The 18,119-nt window shown below is 50.4% G+C and overlaps 1 long non-coding RNA gene and 5 other non-coding genes across 24 annotated transcripts in view; all 6 read right to left on the bottom strand.

The window, feature by feature from the left end:
* LOC105739932 overlaps positions 1-18,119 on the bottom strand; it is an 86,071-nt gene that overhangs the window by 59,567 nt on the left and 8,385 nt on the right. For 15 of the 19 annotated variants that reach the window (XR_004030502.1, XR_004030503.1, XR_004030494.1 and 12 more), the window contains exons 3-7: positions 17,538-17,610; positions 8,336-9,723; positions 6,776-6,915; positions 4,095-4,234; positions 1,317-1,455 (exon numbers count right to left, since the gene is read on the bottom strand). This is a non-coding gene — a long non-coding RNA (uncharacterized LOC105739932). The remainder of the gene's footprint in view (positions 1-1,316; positions 1,456-4,094; positions 4,235-6,775; positions 6,916-8,335; positions 9,724-17,537; positions 17,611-18,119) is intronic. The other 4 variants (XR_004030498.1, XR_004030499.1, XR_004030505.1 and 1 more) reach the window with 4 other exon arrangements.
* On the bottom strand, positions 980-1,073 carry LOC115835724. The gene has a single exon (XR_004030750.1). It is a non-coding gene; the product is annotated as a small nucleolar RNA SNORD116 (small nucleolar RNA).
* Positions 3,756-3,851, bottom strand: LOC115835720. The gene has a single exon (XR_004030746.1). It is a non-coding gene; the product is annotated as a small nucleolar RNA SNORD116 (small nucleolar RNA).
* Positions 6,443-6,537, bottom strand: LOC115835723. Its single transcript, XR_004030749.1, has one exon. It is a non-coding gene; the product is annotated as a small nucleolar RNA SNORD116 (small nucleolar RNA).
* Positions 9,262-9,356, bottom strand: LOC115835722. The gene has a single exon (XR_004030748.1). It is a non-coding gene; the product is annotated as a small nucleolar RNA SNORD116 (small nucleolar RNA).
* Positions 11,981-12,075, bottom strand: LOC115835728. Its single transcript, XR_004030754.1, has one exon. It is a non-coding gene; the product is annotated as a small nucleolar RNA SNORD116 (small nucleolar RNA).

Raw genomic sequence — 18,119 nt, 5'->3', positions numbered from 1 at the left:
AAACACACTGCTCCAGTCATGCGTGACTGGAGCAAAGGAGAGTCCTGGTACAGGGACAGGGCACATTCACTCTGGACACCTTTGGGATGGAAAGCAGGAATGATACAGAGCAGTATTTGCTCATAAGAGCAGCCTCAGGTGGGGCCACCCGACAATGCAGGCCAAGAGACCATTTCCAGGAAGATGTGCACAACGATAGAGCCCACTACTCTGCTGGGAAGAACAGAAGTGACCCAGGGCCATGGACACCATCCCCACACTCACTCACCCAAAGACATGCCCTCAAAGACCTGCCCTGGCTGACCTGTCGTCCACCAGAGAAATCCATGGAAAGCCTATCACTGCCAAATTAAAGCCCAATGCAGCTGATGACATTCATGTCCACAAGAGCCCTCTAGCACCTTTTCTCTGGAATACCATCTTGCCTACACCTTCACCACCAAACCACAGGCATCTCACGGCTCTGGAGGCAAAGAAATCTGTGCTGGGGGGACACTGTGACCAACACTGGCAGAAGGGATGAAGAGCCATTGGCTGTCTGCCATGGCACCCATTGCTCCACACTCTCCCTCATCACCCTTAGCACTTCCCTGTCCTCAGCTAACCAGAAATCAAGAACAAGGTCTGCCTGAGGCCTGGGCCTTGTGCTTTCCTTGGTAGCAAAAGTGAGACTTTCTCCTTTGCATGGAGACAACACCCATGAGGTCCAGGCCTCCCTTCCTGAAAGCTCATCAAGCTGAGACCAGCTGCACACTCCCCTAGGCCCACGACATTTCTCCCCTCTTCCATGGCCGCCACGCCATCACAGAGCAGCCAATGCCCTCACAAATCTCCCACCCGTGTACCTCACACAGAGGGAATGTTTCTAACGAGCGTTTCATGGGAGACTTTGGCCTGTGGATGTCCTGGGTGGGGGAACCCATGGGAACCAGGGGAAGTTGTCCCTCCCTCCTACAGTCCCCACGGGAGGTAATGTGCTGGACCTCAGTTCCGATGAGAACGACGGTATGAGTTCTCACTCATTTTGTTCAGCTTTTCCAAGGAATGTTTTATGGGGGACTCATCATCGATCCAAGCACATTTGAAGAGGCAGGATATTTGACACCACAGGCTGGGCAGTGGGCAAGCCGATGACGTTAAAGAACTTCAGCACCCTGGGGAAGCCAGAGCCGTGCCACTGAACAACCGGCACAGACCATCCACTCTGGGAGTGGAACTCGCCATGCCATTAATAGCCTGCTGAGAAACTGTTGCTCACAGGTCTCGGAAATTCTAAAGCCACCATCACTCAGCACACAGAACAGAAAAATGCTTACCGTCCTGGGCCACCCGCCAGCATGGGGTGTACCGTGGATGCCAGGCCACACCAAATCCAGGAACCCGCAGGGCCTGTTTCTCAGAAGCATCGACCATCTTCCTGGACAGCAGGCAGCGGACCTCCCACAGCAACTGCCCCTGAGAAGTGTAAAGAAATCAAATGCATGCTTGAGAAACAGGCCCAGGTTCACTGGACACTTCAACACCATTCTTTCCCACAGGGCAACTCACACACCCGCTTCTCCTTGGCCTCCATGACTGACCTCCACCTCCATGAATATACCTTACCTGTGTCACTCTGTGGACACCTAAAAGCATATGTGGCCAGAACCACAGCACGTACACATTGCTGCATCTATTAGCCTATGGCTGTCTGTGCCTGTGTGTGTGTGTGTCTGTGTGAGAGAGACAGAGTGTGTGTGAGTTTGAGTGTGAGTATATGGGTGGGTGTGGGTGTGTGTATGTTTAAGAATGTTAGTTTAAATGGGTGTGTGTGTTTGTCTCCCTAATGCACATGTGGGTCCCAACACTGCAATGGGCAGTTCTAGTTTGCAGCTTCCAGACCTGATCCCCCCAGCAACCCAATGGCTCAAGACCCCAGACTTTGATCACTGGATGTGAACTTTGACCTCAAGGCCATGCGGAAACAGGTCACAGGTCTCTCACCTAACAGCCACCACCTCTGGCAGGAGCACAGGCTCCTCCTCTTCCTCATGGGGCTTCTGATGTCATGACAAGACACTGTCTCTGGCCACCCTCTTAGGTGAGGTGCACCTGGCGGAAAACCAACCACAATCAGCTCCAGAGAGCACCCAGAGAGCACCTTTGCAAAGTCCAGCATGTCAGTCTGAAACTCGGCATCAAGGCCAGAGGCAGGACTAGCAACCTAGCAAAAGGACCTCAAGATACACGCCACCTCCCCTCGACTCAGTCCACGTTCCCGCACTGTGCCCTCATGACACCCAAAGAGAATGGCTGCTTTTCCAACAGGATGTCCCTACCTGAATCCCCAAGGACCAGGTTGACAGGACACACTGCCTGTCATCGTTCTTGCATTGGACACACCCACAGGGCATCCCTGCACCGACCTCAGAAGCAATGACCCCTCATGCAGCCAATTTAACTGCACTACTACCCACCCCAACATTGGCAAGTCAACACTGCATCAACACCACCAGGTCTACATGCATGCGGCTACTAAGTGAGCTGAGAGCTGTAGAACCACCAATCCTTTCCAACTTTCCTAAGCCAACCAAGTGTCCTTGAAAGTGGCGTGGCTGTCCTGGCTGCACTGTGAATTGGGAGCTAAAATGCTTCATCATGCATAGGGAGTAGCAGAATCCAACACTGGAACATCGCCAACATGCAGAAGCGTGAAGGCATCCCAAGTCAAGAGACTTTCTGTGGCAACACCCCTGGGATTGCACACGCATTGCCCGGAATGGACATGGACCTCCATTGACAGCCCCACGCATGACTGGAGCCCACGGGAGGGTCCTGGGCCTGGGCCAGGGCACATTCCCCCTGGATGCCTTTGGGACGGATGCTGCTTTCAAAGCGAGAAAAAGGATCAAGAGCAGTAGTTGCTCACACAAGCTGCCAGCAGGAGGGGCCGCCTGGCAATGGGGGGCCAAGAGACCATTTCCAGGAAGATGTACACAACAGTGGAGCCCATTACTCTGCCAGGAAGATCAGAGTGACCCAGGGCCACAGGTAGCAGCCCAACCCTCACATACCTGGGAACCGCCCTTGAAGACCCCTGCTGCCTGACCTGTCATCCATCAGAGGAATACACGGAAAGCCCAGCACCACCAAATGACAGCCTAAGACCACTGATGGCATACCTGTCCATGTGAGCCCCCAGCCACCTTTTCTCTGGAATACCAGAGAATACGTCCTACCCAGGTCTCCACCACCACACTATGGGCATCTCACGGCTCAGGTGGCAAAGAAATCCATGCTGGGGTGACCCTGGGACCAACACTGGGGAAGGGCCGAACAGGCTTTGGCCATCTGCTACAACACCCATTGCTCTGCACTCTCCCCCATCACCCTTGGGACTCCCCTGTCCTCAGCTAACTGAAAATCAAGACCAAGGTCTGCCTGAGGCTGAGGCCTCATGCTCTCCATAGTAGGGGAACCAGGACCCGGTCCTCTGTGTGAGGGAGTTGACACGAGGTCCGGGTCTCCCTTCCTGGGAGCTCACCAGGCCCACATCTGCCACGCACTCCTCTAGGCCTGAGATTTTTCCATCCACCTCCACAACGCCACGCCATCACACAGCAGCCAATCCCTCCATGACTCTCCTAACAGTGTATCTCACACAAAGGGAATGTTCCTAATGTATGTGTGATGGCAGACGCCCTGGGTGGTGGAACCTATAGGGACTAGTGGAAGCTGTCCCTCACTCCAACAGTCCCTGCTGGAGGCAACGTGCTGGACCTCAGTTCCGATGAAAATGACGGTATGAGTTTTCACTCATTTTGTTCAGCTTTTCCAAGGAATGTTTTTTTGGGGGGAATCATCATCGATCCAAGCACATTTGAAGAGGCAGGACATTTGACACCACAGGCTGGGCAGTGGGTGAGCCGATGATCTTAAAGACCTTCGGCACCCTGGGGAAGATAGAACCATGCCACTGAGCAAAAGGCACAGACCATTTGCTGAAGGAATGGAACTCACCATGCCATTAGTGGCCTTGTGAGAAACAGCTCATTGTGGGTCTTGGAAATCCAAAAGACACCGTCACTCAGCACAGGGGGCAGAGGAATGCTTACCATCCTGAGAGATCCACCAGCACGAGATGAACCCTGGAAGCCAGGCCACACTGACTCCAGGACTCTGCAGGGCCTTTGTGGTTCAGAAGAACTGACCATCTTCCTTCCAGCAGGCAGCAGGCCTCCCACGGCAACTGCCCCTGAGAAGTGTAAAGAAATCAAATGTACGCTTGAGAAACAGGCCCAGGTCCACTGGTCACTACTGCAGTGTCATTCTCTCATGCGTAGCAACTTGCACGCCTTGCTTCTGTTGGCCTCCATGAGTGACCTCTGTTTCCATGAATGTACCTTACCAGTGGCACTCTGCAAACAGCTTGGAGCTGTGTGTGGTGCCAGCTAAGTGGCTATGTGCATGTGTGCGCATGTGTGTGTGTATGTGTGTATCTCCCTCATGCACATGTGTTTCCCAACACATGAGTTTCCCAACATGGCAACGTGCAGTCATAGTCTGCGGCCTCCAGGCCTGGGCCCCCACCAACCCGACAATTCAAGACCAAGGCCTTCAATCAGTAGGATATAAACTCTGACCTCGAGGCCATGCAGACATAGGCCCAACGGCCCTCACATAACAGCCACCATCCCTAGCCTGAGCATAAGCTCCTCCTCACGGGACATCTGATGTCATGACCAGACACTGTCTCTGGCAGCACTCCCAGGAAAGGCACACCTGGCACAAAACCAACCACAACCAGCACTGGAGGGCGCCTTTGCAATGGCCAGCACGTCACTCTGAAACTCGGCGTCAAGGCCAGAGGCAGTCTGCCCAACCTAGGCAAACGACCTCAAGACACGGGCTTCTTCTCCTCCACTCAGTCCATGTACCTGCACCATGTCCTCAGGACACTCGAAGGGAATGGCTGCTTTTCCCACGGGACATCCCTGCCTAATGCCCCAACCACCAGGCAGACATGACACAGCACCTTCCATCATCCTTGCTTCGATCACACTCAAATGCCTTCCTTGCACCAACCTCCGAGGCAACATCCCACCACGCAGCCAACTTGGATGCAGTACCATCCTCCCCAACACCTGCTCAACAACGTCTGACAGCCACCACCAGGTCTACACACACATGGCTACCAAGTGAGCTGCGAGTCGCAGAATGACCAATCCTTTCCAACTTTCCTAAGCCATCTGCATGCCCTTCAACATGGCATGACTATCCTGGCTGCACTGAGACTAACGGGGTTGAAACAGTTCATCACACCTAGGGCGTAGCTAAATCCAACACACTTGAGTATCACCAACATGCAGAGGAGTAGAGGCATCTCAAGTCAAGGGACTCTCCATGGAAGGCACCTAGGATTAAATATGCATTGTCTGCACTGCACACGAACCCCCATGGACAGCTCCAAATGTGACCGAATCCCACAGGAGAGTTCCGAGCCAGGGCCAGGGCCAGGGCCAGGGCACATTCCCTGTGAAAGTCTTCAGGATGGAAGCCGCTTTCAAAGCAGGACGGAAGATCCAAAGCAGTTATTTGCTCACAAGAGCTGCAGCATGTGGGGCTGCTCAGCAATGTTGGGCCAAGAGACCATTTCCAGGAAGATGTGCACTACGGTGGAGCCCACTATTCTGCTGGGAAGACCAGAAGTGACCCAGGGCCACGGGCTACAGCCCAACACTCATGCTCCTTGGATCTGCCCTTGAAAGCCCCACTGGCTGACCTGTCATCCACAAGAAAAATCCATGGAAAGCCCATCACTGCCAAATGACAGCCCAAGACCACTGATGACACGCGTGTCCATGTGAGCCCTCTACCACCTTTTCTCTGGGGTACTGTCCTGCCCAGGCTGAGCCACCACACCATGGGCAACTCATGGCTCAGGAGCCAAACAAATCCCTGCCGGGGGCCCCTGTAACCAACACTGGGCAGAGGGCCAAAGAGGCTTTGGCTGTCTGCCACAACACCCATTGCTCTCCACTGTCCCCCATCACTTTCGCACTCCCCTCTCCTCTGATAACTGAAAATCGAGACAAAGGTCTGTCTGAAGTCTGGGCCTTGTGCTCTCCTTGGCATAAAAAAAAAAGACCTGGTCCCCCACATAGAGAGGCCCATCATTAGGAGGTCAGGTCAGGGTCTCCCCTCCTGGGAGCTAACCAAGCCAAGGCCAGCCGTACACTCCCCTAGGCCCGTGACATTTCTCCCCTCTTCCATGGCCGCCACACCATCACAGAGCAGCCAATGCCCCCACGAATCTCCCACCTGTGTACCTCACACAGAGGGAACATTCCTATTGTGCCTGTGATGTGAGACTTTCATCCGTGGATGCCCTGAGTGGTAGAACCTATGGGAACCAGTGGAAGTTGTCCCTCACTCCTACAGTCCCCAGGGGAGGCAATGTGCTGGACCTCAGTTCCGATGAGAACGACAGTATGAGTTCTCACTCATTTTGTTCAGCTTTTCCAAGGAATGTTTTTATGGGGGACTCATCATCGATCCAAGCACATTCAAAGGGGCAGGATGTTTGACACCACAGGCTGGGCAGTGGGCGAGCTGATGACCTTAAAAACCTTCGGCATGCTGGGGAAGCCAGAGCCGCGCCACTGAACAGTGGGCACAGACTGTTCACTTTAGGAGTGGAACTCGCCATGCCATTAGTGGCCTGCTGAGAAACAGCTCCTTGCAGGTCTCAGAAATCCCACCCCCCACTCAGCACGTGGAGCAGAGGAATGCTTACCATCCTGAGCTGTCCACCAGCAGGGGGTGCACCGTGGATGCTATGCCACACCAACTCCAGGACGTTGGGGGCCTTTGTGGCTCAGAAGAACTGACCATCCTCCTTGCCAGCATATGGCCGGTGTCCCATGATAACTGCCCCTGAGAAGTGTAAAGAAATCAAATGCACGCTTGAGAAATGGGCACAGGTTCACTGGTCACTTCAACGCCACTCTTTTCCACAGAGCAACTCACATGCCCACTTCTCCTTGGCCTCCATTATGGACCTGCATCTTTATAAATGTATCTGACTGTGTCACTTTCTAGACACCTAGGAAGCGCATGTGGCTGGAACGACCACACACAGCTGTTGCTACGTCTATTTGCCTGTGGCTGTGCACGCCTGTTTGTGTGTGTGATAGTGTGAGTATGTGTGTTTCCCTCATGCACATGTGTTTCCCAACACTGCAACAGGAGGCCATAGTCTGCAGCCTCCAGACCTGAAGCCTCTGCAACCCGAAGGCTCAAGACCAAGGTCTTCAATCAGTAGGATGTGAACTTTGACTCTGGGGCCATGAGGACATAGGCCTGAGATCCCTCACCTAACAGCCACCACCCCTGGAGTGAGCACACGCTCCTCCTCATGGGGCATTTGATGTTGTGACCTGACACCGTCTCTGGCTGCATTCCCAGGTGAGGCTCACTTGGCGGAAAACCAACCACAACCAGCACGTGAGGGCGCCTTCGCAATGACCAACCCATAGGTCTGAAAATGGCATCAAGCCAGAGGCAATCTTTCCAACCTAGCCAAAGGATCTCAAGATGCGGGCTTCCTCCCCTCCACTCAGTCCACATGCCTGCACTGCACCTTCAGGACATCCGATGGGAATGGCTGCTTTCCAACAGGATGTCCCTGCCCCAAGGACCAGGTTGACAGGACACACTGCCTTCCCTGGTCCTTGCGTTGGTTACACCCACAGGGCTTCTCTGCACAGAACTCTGAGGCAACATCCCATCATTCAGCCAACTTAACTGCACTACCACCCACCCCAACTCCTGCAAGTCAACGCTGCCTCAGCACCATCAGCTCATGTGAGCAAATATGGCTCTGGATCCTCTTTGCCTTCCTGGAACTAGAAAATACAATACCAGAGAGATATATAGTAATAAGATATACCTATCTTATCTACATCCATGAAGTAATTTTCCACCAATATCAGAAAGAATTAAGCGTACTGTCTATTAGTAAACGGCTACTAATGAGCTGTGATCTGCAGAACTACCAATCCCTTCCAACATTCCTGATGCAGTCGTGGGCCCCTCAACATGATATGGCTGTCCTGGCTGCACTGTGACATCAAACTGTTTAAGGGAGCTGAAACGCTTCATCACTCTTAGGGTGTAGCAGAATGCAACACCGGAACATCACCAACATGGGAGGTGCAGGGGCATCCCAAGTCAAGGAAGTCTGCATGGCAGGCCCCTGGAATGGCATACATGTTGCCTGGAATGCACCCGGATCTCCATGGATAGCCCCATGTGTGACCAATGCCTACAGGAGAGTTCCTGGCCAGGGCCATACCCTCTGGACGCCTTCAGGATGGAAGCTGCTTTCAAAGCGGGAAAGAGGATCCAGAGCCATATTTGCTCACACGAGCTGCAGCAGGTGTGGCTGCCCAGCAATGGCAGGCCAAGAGACGATTTCCAGGAAGATGTGCACAACAGTGGAGCCCACTACTCTGTCAGGAAGACGAGAAGTGTCTGAGGGCCAGGGGCATGAGTCTGACCCTTGTATTGCCTGGAACCTGCCCTCTAACACCCCTGCTGGCCAACTTGTCATCCACTAAAGAAATAAATGGAAAGCCCATCACTGCTGAACAATAGCCCAAGACTGCTGATGACACACATGTCCACATGAGTCCCCTACCACCTCTTCTGTGGAGTACCTTCCAGTCCAGGCTTCCACCATAGCACCAGGGGCATCTCACGGCTCAGGGGATGAAGAAATCCCTGCTGGGGGGCCTCCATGACCGGATGCTGGGTGGAGGGCCAAAGAGGCTTTGGCTCTCTGTCACAACACCCTTTGTTATACACTGTCTCCCATCATCCTTGGCACTCCCTTGTCCTCAGCTAATCAAAAATCAGGACCAACATCTGCCTGAGGCCTGGGCCTTGTGCTCTCCCCGGCAAGAAAACAAGGACTCAGTCCTCTGCTCAGAGACACCTGCCATGAGGTCCGGGTCTCCCTTCCTGGGAGCTCACCAAGCCAAGATCAGGCACACACTACCCTAGGCCTGTGATATTTCTGTCTGCTTCCATGGCCACAAGGCCATCACAGAGCAGCCGTTCCCCCCAGGACTCTCCTACCTGTGTACCTCACACAAAGGGAATGTTCCTAATGAGCATGTGATGGGAGACTTTGGCTGTGGATGCCTTGGGCGGTGGAACCTATGGGAATCAGTGGAAGTTGTCCCTCACTCCTACAGTCCCCGGGGAAGGCAACGTGCTGGACCTCAGTTCCGATGAGAACGACGGTATGAGTTTTCACTCATTTTGTTCAGCTTTTCCAAGGAATGTTTTTTTGGGAGACTCATCATCGATCCAAGCACATTTGAAGAGGCAGGACATTTGACACCACAGGCTGGGCAGTGGGTGAGCCGATGATGTTAAAGACCTTCGGCCCCACTAGAGCGGTGCCACTGAGCAATGAGCACAGACCATCCACTCTAGGAGAGGAACTCGCCACGCCATTAGTGGTTAGCCAAGAAACTGCTGTCTTGGAAATCCAAAAGACACCCTCATTCAGCATGCGGGGCAGAGAAATGCTTACCGTCCTGAGCCACCCGCTAGCACACAGTACACCGTGGATGCCAGGCCACACCGAATCCAGGACTCCGTGTGGCCTGCGTTGCTCAGAAGAATTGAGCATCTTCCTTCCAGCAGTTACCACACCTCCCACAGCAACTGCCTCTGAGAAGTGTAAAGAAATCAAATAAATGCTTGAGAAGTGGGCTCAGGTCCACTGGTCAACACTTCAATCCCATTCTTTCCCGCGGGGCAACTCGCACACCTGTTATTCTTTGGCTTCCACGACTGACCTCCATCTCCATGAATATACCTTACACGTGTTACTCTGTGGATACCTAAAAGCGCCCATTGCTGCATGTATTTGCCTGTGGCTCGGCACGCCTGTGTCTCGGCACGCCTGTGCGTATGTGTGTGTATATGAATGTGTATGTGTGTGTGTCTCCCTCATGCACATGTGTTTCCTAACATATGTGTTTCCCAACACTGCAATAGGCAGTCATAGTCTGCAGCCCTCTGGCCTGACACCACGCCAACCCAACAGCTGAAGACCAAGGCCTTCAATCAGTAGGATGTGAATTTTGACCTGGAGACCACGAGGACATAGGCCCGAGGTGGCTCGCCTACCAGCCACCTCCCCTGGTGTGAGTACACGCTCCTCCTCACAGGACACTTGATGTCCTGAGCAGACACTGTCTCTAGCCGCCCTCTCAGGTGAGGCGTACCTGGTGGAAAACCAATCACAACCTGTGCTGGAGGGTGCCTTTGCAATGGCCAGCACATCGGCCTGAAACTTGGTGTCAAGGCCAGAGGTGGTCTTCCCAATCTAGCCAAAAGACCTCAAGACACAGCCTTCCTCCCCTCCACTCAGTCCACATGCCTGCACCGTGCCCTCTGGACACACAAAGGGAATGGCTGCTTTTCCAACAGGATGTCCCCCCTACCGATGTCCCAAGGACCACGCGGATGGGATGCACTGCCTTTCATTTTCCTTGCATTGGACACACCCACAGGGCTACCCTGTACTGACCTCTGAGGCAACATCCCATTATGCAGCCAACTTGACTGCACTACTACCCGCCACAATGCCTGAAAGTCAACACTACCTGAACACCACCACTGGGTCTACATGCATGCAGCTAGTGAGTGAGCTGCAAGCTCAGAACCACCCATCCTTTCCAACATTCCTAAGCCATCCGCATGCCCTTCAACATGGCATGGCTGTCCTGGCTGCGCTGAGACTTCAAACCGGTTAAGGGAGCCAAAACAGTTCATCACCCCTAGGGTGTAGTGGAATCCAACACTTAAATATTGGCAACATGCAGAGGTGCGAGGCATCCCAAGTCAAAGGACTCTGTGGCAACACCCCTGGGATTGCACCCATGTTGCCTGGAATGCACACAGACCTCCATGGATAGCTCCCAAGTGTGACCGGTACCCACGGCAGAGACTTGGGCCAGAGCCAGGATCAGGGCACATTCACTCTGGACCTTCAGGACTGAAGCCACCTTCCAAGCAGGAAAGGGTATCCAGAGCAGCATTTGCTCATACAAGCTGCAGCAGGTGGAGCCGCCCAACAATGGCAGGCCAACAGACCATTTATAGGAAGATTTCCACAACGGAGGAGTCCATTACTCTCCCAGGAAGACTGGAAGTGACCCAGGGCCAGAGGCACCAACTCGATCCTCGTGCTCCCTAGGACCTGGCCTCAAAGACCCCTGCTGGCCAACCTGTCTTCCACCAGAAAAATCCACAGGAAGCCCGTCACCCCCAAATGACAGCCCAAGCCTGCTAATGACACTCACGTCCATGTGAGCCCTCTATCACCTTTTCCCTGGAGTACCTTCCTGCCTAGGCCTCCGCCACTGCACCACAGGCATCTCACAGCTCGGGAGGCAAAGAAATCCCTTCCAGGAGGGCTCCTGGTGACCGATGCTGCAGGATGGGCTGAAGAGGCTTTCACTGTCTGCCCCGACACCAATTGCTCTGCACTCTCCCCTAACACCTCGGCACTTCCTTGTTCTCAACTAATCAAAAATCAACACTAAGGTCTGCCTGAGGTCTGGGCCTTGGGCTCTCCTCCACATGAAAACAGATACCCGGTCTTCTGCACTGAGATGACCACTGTGAGGTCCGGGTCTTCCTCCTGGGAGCTTACCAGCAGCACACTCCTCTATGCCGGCAACATTTCCGCCTCCCCTAGGCCTGCAACATTTCTGCCTGCTTCCACGGCCACCATGCCATCACAGAGCGGCCGAATCCCCCCCATCACTCTCCCACCCATGTACCTCACACAGAGGGAATGTTCCTAACATGCCTGTGACATGAGACTTTTGTCTGTGGACGCCCTGGGTGGTGGAACCTATGGGAATCAGTGGACATTGTCCCTCACTCCTACAGGCCCCAGAGGAAGCAACATGCTGGACCTCAGTTCCGATGAGAACGGCGGTCTGAGTTCTCACTCATTTTGTTCAGCTTTTCCAAGGAATGTTTTTATAGGGAACTCATCATCGATCCAAGCACATTTGACAAAGGGGCAAGACGTTTGACACCACAGGCTGGGAAGGGGTGAGCCGATGACCTTAAAGACATTCAGCATGCTGGGGAAGCCAGAGCCGCACCACTGAGCAATGGGCACAGACCATCCACTCTAGGAGTGGAACTTGTCATGCCATTCGCTGCTGAGAAACAGCTCCTTGAAGGTATAGGACATCCAAAAGCCACTCATTCAGCACGTGGGGCAGAGGAATGCTTACCATCCTGAGCCATCCACCAGCATTGGGTGCACCATGGATGCCAGGCCACAGTGACTACAGGACTCTGCAGGGCCTCTATTGCTCAGAAGAATCAAACATCTTCCTTGACAGCAAGTGGCTGGCCTCCCATGACAACTTCTCCAGGGAATTGTAAAGAAATCAAATACACACTTGAGAAACAGGCCCAGGTCCATTGCTCACCACTTCCATGCCATTCTCTCCTGCAGTTCAACTAGTGCACCTGCTTGTCCTTGGCCTCCATGACTGATCTCCATCTTTATGAATATACCTTACCCATGTAATTCTGTGGATACCTAGGGAACACGTGTGGCCAGAACTACTGCATGCACCCGTTTCTGTGTCTATTTGCTTTTTTCTGTGGGCTCGTGTGTGTGTATTTGTGATTTTGTGTCTGTGTGTTGTGTTTGTGAGTTTGATTGTGTGTGTGTGTGTGTCCCTCCCTGGAGTGCAAATATGTTTCCGGACACTGCAAAGGGCCATCATGGTCTGCAGCCCCCAGGTCCGACCCTGTGGCAACCGGACAGCTCAAAACGAGGTCTTCAATCAGTAGGATGTGAACTCTGACATCAGGCCATGCAGAGATAGGTCTGAGGTCCCTCGCGTAACAGTCACCACTCCTGGCGCGAGCACACGCTCCTCCTCATGGGGCTTCTGATGTCTGGAACTGACACTGTCTCTGGCCGCTGCCCCAGGTGAGGTGTACCTAGCCAAAAACCAACCACAACCAGCACTGGGGAGCACCATCACAACAGCCAGCACATCAGTCTGGAACCCGGCATCAAGCCCAGAGGCAGTCTTCCCCATGTAGCCAAAGGACCTCAAGACATGAGCTTCCTCCCCTCCACTCAGTCCTGGTGCCTGCACCATGCCCTCAGGACATCCGAAGGTAATGCCTCCTTTTATTACAGGAGGTCCTGCCTGATCCTACAAGGACCAAGCAGACAGAACACATCACCTTCCATCACCCTTGCCTTGATCACATCCACAGGATTTTTATGTACTGACCTCCCAGGCACCATCCCATCCTGCAGCCAACTTGACCACACTATCACTGACCCCAGTGCCTCCAGGTCAACACGGCCTCAACGCCACAACCGGGACTAATTAATATTGTCAAAATATCCATACTACCCAAAGTTATCTACTGATTCACTATAATTCCTATCAAAATCACAATCACATTTTTCCAGAAAGAGAAAAAAATCATACAATTTATCTGGATCCACAAAAGAACCAAAATAGCTAAATCAATATTCAGCATGAAACACAAAGGTGGAGGCACTTCTTGATTTCCAAGTAGATAACAAAGGTATAGTAATTCAAAATACTAGAATACTGGCAAAAAACAGACATAATCTAACAGAAAAGAATGAAGAATGCAGAAATAAATCCATGTACTCCACTCAATTTATCTTTGACATGGGTGCTCACAGCACAGTTTCTCTAACTAATCATATTTGGCATACTCGATATCCACAAATTAAAAAAAAAAGTAAACTGAATCCTTACCTCACAACATATACAAAAATCAACTCAAAATAAATTAAGTACTTAAAGTATACATCTTGACATTGTAAAACTAGAAGAAGATACATGGAAACCCTTCTTGTTTTTGTCAATAATTTTTTGAATACGACACTAAAAGTACAACCAACAAAAGCAAAAATAGATAAGCAAGACTACATCAAACCTAAAACGTTTGTACATGAAGGGAAACAATCAACATAATGAAAGAGGAAACATACAAAACGAGAGAAATATTTGCATATCATATATCTCATAAGGCTTTCATATGCAGGATAGGCATGGTAACTCATGCCTGTAATGTCAACACTTTGGGAGGCCATGGCTTGAAGATTCCTTGAGCCTATGAGATTGAAACCAGCCTGTGCAACACAGTGAGACCCCCATATCTACCAAAAAATAAAAATTAAAAAACAATTAGCTAGATATGTTGGCACGTGCCTGTGGTCCCAAGAGCATGAGGTGGGAGGCTCTCTGGCACCTGGAAAGTTGAGGCTGCAGTGAGCCATGATTTTGGCACTGTTCTCCATGCTGAGCAACACAGCATGAAGGAAGGGAGGAAGGGAGGAAGGGAGGAAGGGAGGAAGGAAGGGAGGAAGGGAGGGAGGGAGGGAGACAGAGAGGGAGACAGGGAGGGAGACAGAGAGGGAGGGAGGGAGGGAGGGAAGGAGGGAGGGAGGGAGGGAGGGAGGGAAGGAAGGAAGGAAGGAAGGAAGGAAGGAAGGAAGGAAGGAAGGAAGGAAGGAAGGAGCGAAGAGAGGGAGAGAGGGAGGGAGGGAGGGAACAAACTCAGATAACAACAACAAGAAAATCCTGATTTTAAAAAAGAGGCAAAGTAATTGAATAGATTTTTTTCCAAAGAAGATAAACAAATGGACAACAGGTATATGAAAACATGCTCAGTATCACTAATTACTAAACAAATGCAAATCAAAACCATAATGAGGTATCACCTCACATCCATTAGAAGATACAACTGAAAAACAATGGGCCAGGCGTGGTGTCTCAGGTCTATAATCCCAGCACTTTGGGAGGCCAAGGCAGGTGGATCACCTGAGGTCAGGAGTTCAAGACCAACCTGGCCAACATGGTGAAACCCTGTCTCTACTAAAAATATAAAAATTAGCTGGGCATGGTGGCAGGCACCTGTAATCCCAGCTACTCAGGGAGGCTGAGGCAGGAGAATCGCTTGAACCCAGGAGGCGGAAGTTGCAGTGAACCAAGACAGTGCCATTGCACTCCAGCCTGGGCAACAAGAGTGAAATAAAAAACAGCAAGTGCTGGTGGCAACGTGGAGAAACTGGAACCTTTGCATGCTGTTGATGGGAACATAAAATGGTACAGCCATTGTGGAAAAATGTATGGAGGTTCCTGAAAAATTAAAAATAGAATTACCATATGATCTGGGGATCCCACTTTTGGGTATATATCCAAAGTAATTCAAAGCAAGATCTCAAAGATACATTTGCATATCCATATTCACTGTAGCATTATTCATAATGCCCAAGAGGCAGAAGCAACCCAAATGCCCAAAGTAGATATGTAAGGAAAATGTGATACATCCACAAAATAGAATTTTATTTTCTTAAAGAAGGCATTTTCTAGGTATAGAACCATATCATTGGCGAACAGAGATCATCCACAAACTGTGCATTTGACAGAGGCCTAATATTCTGAATCCATAGGGCACTTAAATAAATCAGCAAGCAAAAATCAACCCCATTAAAAGGCACTTTTCAAAAGAAGACATAGGATGGTCAACAAACATATGAAAAAATGCTCTTAGTATCACTAATCATCAGAGAAATTCAAATCAAAACCACAATAAGGGCCCGATGCGGTGGCTCATGCCTGTAATCCCAGCAGTGGGAGGCCAAGGTGGTGGATCACTTGAGGTCAGGAGTTCGAGACCAGCCTGGCCAACAGGGTGAAACCCCACCTGTACTAAAAATACAAAAAGTAGCTGGGCATGGTGGCACATGCCTGCAGTCCCAGCTACTTGGGAGTCTAAGGCAGAAGAATCGCTTGAACCCGGGAGGCATAGGCTGCAGTGAACAGAGATCACACCACTGCACTCCACCCTGGGTGACTCTCTCTCGAAAAACAAACAACAACGACAACAAAAAAAACCCACAATAAGATAATATCTCACAATGTCAGAATGGCTATTATTAAAAGCAAAAAAGAGAAAGATCCTGGCAAGCCTGAAGAAAAAGGGGAATGTTTAAACACTGTTGGTGGGAAGGTAAATTAGTCCGGTCACTGAGGAAAACAGTCTGAGAATTTCTCAAATAACTTAAACAGAGCTACAGTTTCACCCAACAATCCCATTTCTGGTATATACCCAAAAGAAAATAAATCATTCTACCAAAAAACACATGCACTTCTATGTTCATCACTGTGGTATTCACAATAGCAAAGACATACAATCAACCCAGGTACCCAAGACTGGTTGTATTAGTCAGGGTTCCCTAGAGAGACAGGACTAATAGGATAGACGTATATATAAAAGGGAGTTTATTAAGGAGAATGGACTCATGCAATCACAAGGTGACGTCCCATAATAGTTCCTCTGCAAGCTGAAGAGCAAGGAAGCTAGTCTGAGTCCCAAAACCTCAAAAGTCAGGAAGCCAACAGTGTGGGCTGAAGGCCTGAGAGCCCCTTGCAAACAACTGGTGTAAGTCCAAGAGTATAAAAGCTTGAAGTCCAATGTTTGAGGGCAGGAAGCATCCAGCACGGGTGAAAGATGAAAGCCGGAAGACTCAGACAGTCTAGTCCTTCTACATTCTTCTGCTTGCTTTATTCTACCAGCACTAGCAGCTGATTAGATTGTGCCCACTCAGATTGAGGGTGAATCTGTCTCTCCCAGTTCACTGACTCAAATGTTAATCTCCTTTGGCAACACCTTCACAGACACATCCAATAACAATACTTTGCATCCTTCAATCCAATCAAACTGATGCTCAATATTAACCATCACACTGGTAGACTGGACATAGAAAATATGGAGCATTTTCACCATGGAATACTATGTAGCCATAAAAAAGAATGAAATCACGTTCTTTACAGCAACATGAATAGAGCTGGACGCCATAATCCTAAGCACACTGATGCAGGAACAGTAAACTAAATACCACACATTCTCTCTTATAAGTGGGAGCACACATGGATATAAATATGAGAACAAGAGACACTGTGGAATACTAGAAGGTGCCGTGTGGGTGGTGGATTTAAAAACTACCTATAAGCTAGGTGTGGTGGGCTCACACCTGTAATCCCAGCACTTCGGGAGGCCAAGTTGGGTGAATCACTTCAGGCTGGGAGTTCGAGACCAGCCTGGCCAACATGGTGACACCCCCATCTCTATAAAAAAGCAAAAACAAAAATCAACCAGGTGTGATAATGCACACCTGTAATCCCAGCTACTTGGGAGGCTGAGGCATGAGAATCGTTTGAATCTGGGAGACGGAGGTTGCAGTGAGTAGAGATTACGCCACTGCACTCCAGCCTGGGGAACAGAGTGAGACTCTGTCTCAAAAAAAAAAACAAAGAAAAAAAAACTACCAATCAAGTTGTATGTTCACACATTATTCCCATGTAACAAATCTGTATATGTACCCCCTGAATCTAAAATAAAAGTTGAAATCTTAAAAAGAAATAAATTGAATTTAAATTTACCTTTGCTACTAGATACAGAATTGTTGTTCTTTGTCCTTTCCAGCAAGACAACATAAATAAAATGGAAACTGCCCTATAAAATAGGAGTAAAGCAGGGAATTATATAATGATAAAAAAGCCAATTCTTTTTTTTTTTTGGGGGGGGGTGGATAGAGTCTCACTGTCACACAGGCTGGAGCACAGCAGCGTGATCTTGGCTCACTGCAACTCCACCTCCTGGGTTCATGTGATTCTTATGCCTCAGCCACCCAAGTAGCTGGCATTACAGGTGTGCACCATGATGCTCGGCTAATTTTTGTATTTTTAGTAGAGACAGGGTTTCACTATGTTGGATAGGCTGGTCTCGAACTGCTGGCCTCAAGAGATCCACCTGCCTCAGCTTCCCAAAGTGCTGGGATTACAGACATGAGCCACTGTGCCTGGCCCCAATTCTTGAAGAAGAAATAATTATCTTTAACAAAACAGCATCAAAATATCTGAGCAGAAAACTGATAGAACTATAAGGAAAAATAGATACATCCACCGTTATAATTTGAGAGCTCCATAGCCTTTTTTGAGTCCCAAAAATAGATGAGCGCCAAT

The sequence above is a fragment of the Nomascus leucogenys genome, chromosome 6 (genome assembly GCF_006542625.1).
Source record: "Nomascus leucogenys isolate Asia chromosome 6, Asia_NLE_v1, whole genome shotgun sequence".
Taxonomy (NCBI): Eukaryota; Metazoa; Chordata; class Mammalia; order Primates; family Hylobatidae; genus Nomascus; species Nomascus leucogenys.
The sequence above is the reverse complement of the archived record's forward strand: the minus strand, read 5'-3'. Positions and strand labels throughout refer to the sequence as shown.